Consider the following 4,100-nt stretch of genomic DNA (forward strand, 5'->3'; position numbering starts at 1 on the left):
TGGACGAGCATCAACCCAATCCGGGCCCGCCCGTGAAATATAAGGTCATCATATGTTATCGAATCATTATTGTAAACTCAAAAGACAAGTAACTGACCGTACTTGAAATCGGGATAATAGTCACATCAAGTTTTCCTCCGAACGTCACTCGGGAACAGATCAAATAGAATTTTCGAAATCATAGTTACGTATAAAAATCATATGCATAAAATCATTGTCATAATCCAAAAGATAAGTAAAATAGACATATTTGAAATCGGAATAATAATTACAACATTTCCTTTCAAAAGTTGTCAAAATTACATAAAAGGGCGTCGCGGGACCCACAGACGGGTATAGACCCGAGCTGGGCCCGCCTATGAAGAACATACTCGTCTAACATCATACAATCTCCTACGAAAATTTCAAGGCAATCCGAGCTTTTCTATGAAAGTTATGAGCGTTTGAAATTTTGGAATCGCTAAAGAATAATCTTTAAAACAAAAATCAGCTTTCATGTAATCTTTATAACTTATGAATTCCAAGAACATAAGGATCAATGTTTTGTCATGTCAACATAAGAATGCCAAGGAACAAATGCGATTCATAAGCATGCTCGGATTGCGAGAGTAGAGTTTCCTCGAGGCTCGTATCATAGCCTACTTTAACTAAGGCATGCCAAAAAGAAAAGTTGCTTTACATACCTCAACGCTCTCCAATAGGATCCAAACTCAAGATAAATCCAACCTACGCTTCGGGCTGCCCAATGTCTACAAACAAGCCATAAAATGCCAATCACTAGCTAAAGACTTTTTGGGCACTAACTTCCAAATTTGCCCTTAATTCTACAGAAATTTGGGCAGCATTTCCCCTGTAAATAGGCCACCCCGAGAATTTAACTCGGCCAAATCAATCAACAACAACAACAATAACCAACCTAGCAACATCAACAACCAATCCGGAAGGCAATACAACAATAATGGCTCTATTTTCCATCATTCAACAACTTTCAAAATTTCAATTCAACGGCTTACCTTCAAGCCAACATCGACGCTTATACATTCAAATACTAACCCAAACCCATACCAACAATATTTAAAGGCATTCTAAGCAATTCCTACAACATTTCCAACAATCCAAATTTTTCTCCAACTTGGCCGAATTCAGCCCCTCAACCCGAGACACCCCTATAACCTTTTCTTCATTTTCAAATCATGATTTGTATCCACAATTCACATTCTAACAATGCTATTCTCATCAATATATAAATTACATTAAATGTACAAAAATCTCCAAATCAGTCCGCAACAATTACAATATCATTTTGAGTCACTAAACATTCATTTCCAACATAGAATTCATAGCGACGACGACTAAAACATTAAGCGACGTTAATTCAATTCTTGGCACATAAGGTGACCCATTTTCGGCTAGCACACCAACATACACACATGGATGATTCTCAATCGTTCCTTCACCTTACAACGATCATAATAAACTAACAAGGCATTAATTCATAGTTTCAACATAACCCAACACACACAACACACACATACTCACACGGCTAAAGCACCACACACCCAACTCACTTCCAACACACTATATTTCATGATATTCATCCAATTTACCATACTACAACATACATACAACCTCTACAACACATAAACATAATCAATCCTTACCTTTTCTCTTCAATTTCCCAATAGCTTAGGGTTTCCAAATATGAAACTTAGTGGGTTGATCGCTCCAACGATGCTTCCACGCTACTTAGGGACCTCAAAATAATGGGTTTACATCAACAAAATAATTTTAGAAGGACAAGAAATGGGAGGTGATTTTTCCTTGGGCTGGCCGAGAGTCTCCTTCAATGGAGAGGTCTTCAAATTTTTTTTGCAAGTGTTGAAATGAACTAAAGATGACTAGTGGTCATCTTTTAATTCCCCCTTTTTGAGTTGTACAAAATCTTGGCCCACATTAATGTGTTGGATCAATTAAAAGATGACACAAAAATGGTGTGGGCCACTTAAATGCCACACAGCCAAGGGCCAAAAAAATTCATGATTTCCAACTTCCAATTTTATCACTTTTGGTCCCAAATTTTCCTAATTGTTCCATACCAATAAATTCATTCACAACTTATATCTCAAAATAAAATCGAAGGTCAAAATCCCGACTTTGTATCCCGGAATAGTTTTGTCCTTAACTTATCATAATTAATCCGAATTGTTCCAATGTACAAAAATGCGGGTTCTAACACATGCTGGAGCGAAAAAGGTGTCAGCTAGGAAGGTTGATATATTTAAAATTGCTCAGGGAGATGACGAGTTGCTCAGAGAATTCATAATCCGATTTTAAAAGGAGCGCATGTTGCTTCCACATTAGGACGAATGGGTAGTAGAGGCATTTGCTAAAGGGTTGAACCCAATGAGTTTGAGTGCATCATTAAAGTTGAAAGAAAACCTATTGGAATTTCCTGGCACAACATGAGAGGACGTTCATAATAGATGTGGGTCAAAAATCCGGGTGGAAGATGATTAGTTTGGACTGTCAGGTGAGTCTACCGGCGTAGTCGGAATTATGACAGGCCAAGAAGGACCTCAGAGTTAGACTCCAGGTTTGGGAAGGACAGGTATCAACCTTATGGAAACTAAGTAAGGCCTCGGTCCCGATCAGAACGGAGTCAGGGCAATCAATATGAAAGGCCAGTTGCCTATAGGAAGAATGATTCTGGTCAAAATAGATGAGGGTTGCAACCCAAGGTGGCTACGGTAGATTCAGTTACGGGTAAAAAGGAAAATCCAAGGCTGGCAGAATACAATTTTAAAATTGATTTGGTGCAGCGCTTGATGGAGCATCCGGAGCAAAAGGAGAATCCGGAGCAACAGATTGGTTTCGAAAGTGTAGTCGAGGAGCCCGGGAGACCAAAGAGAAGTGCCCGAAAAATTTAAAACACGAGCTGCACTCTTTTTCCCTCGATCGGTTTTTGTCCCTATAAACAAAGAAAAGAGTTTTTTCGGCAAGGTTTTTAATGAGGCAGCAACAAACATGTTACTTTAAAGGAAGATTTCAAAGAAGATTGCAAGGAAAGAATTCCCTGAAATTTAAGTTAGAGCTGTAATGGCAGTTGTTCGCATCCTCCAAATGCATTCTCAGTGAAGCTTGGAGGGAATTAGAGTCCCAGATCTTAGCCTGCAACCTCTCCACCTCTGCTCGAAGGCGATCATTATTGTCCTGAAGTTTGACTTCCCGATGGGAACGAGCAAGGGAACGTGTAACCTCAGCAGTGGAAGTGGCAGCAACGTGACCCTGAAAACACGATTGTTATTAAGGTTATTCAGAGATACTGGGGACTGGTGGGAAATTCATAAGAGATGATGAAGTAAGTACCTGGAGGAACAAATTGGCAAGGTGAGAAATGGAGGCTTCCAGATTGGCGACCGGAGGCTTAGGACGTGGAGACAAACCCGAGGTTCTAGCTTCAATCAGAGGAATATAGCTTCTTTGCGATGGCTCGCAGACCAGAGGAGTTGGACTTTTTTTGCGCTGGTTGGCGGGAGGAGTCTTGACTTCTCCTGACGCCTTGCTGGAATCATCTGGCAGTGGATCCGGGGCACAGCCAACTTGAGCCTACTCTTCATCATCGTCAATCAAAACTACCTCGGGAGTAGCCTCCTGTTGAATTTTACTCCAAGCTTTGATAAGTTGGTATTTTACCAACTTATTTCTTCTTTAAGCTTAGACTTTTGCAATGTTTGATCGAGAAAATAGTGCATTTAATATCGTTTACATCTATTTTACAGGTTTTATGTGATTAGAAGTGATAGTGAAAATTAAGTCAAAAAGAGGCCAAATTGGACAGTTTTGCAAAACTGTAACTGGACAGTTTTGCAAAAACGGGACAGATTTGTAAATCTGAAAATATGGGCTGTTTTGGTCATATTTTGATGTGAGAAAATTGGGTAACTATAAAAGCAAGACTTGGGCAAAATATCCATCATCTTTGGGCACATTTCAATCTTGGAGCTAGGGTTCATCATCAATCACACCATTGGAGGAGAAGATTGGAGCTCTTGAATGATAAAACTCTTAACCCTTTCTTCAATTCCTTGTTATGTATTGAA

The sequence above is a fragment of the Lycium ferocissimum genome, unplaced genomic scaffold (genome assembly GCF_029784015.1).
Source record: "Lycium ferocissimum isolate CSIRO_LF1 unplaced genomic scaffold, AGI_CSIRO_Lferr_CH_V1 ctg1426, whole genome shotgun sequence".
NCBI lineage: Eukaryota > Viridiplantae > Streptophyta > Magnoliopsida > Solanales > Solanaceae > Lycium > Lycium ferocissimum.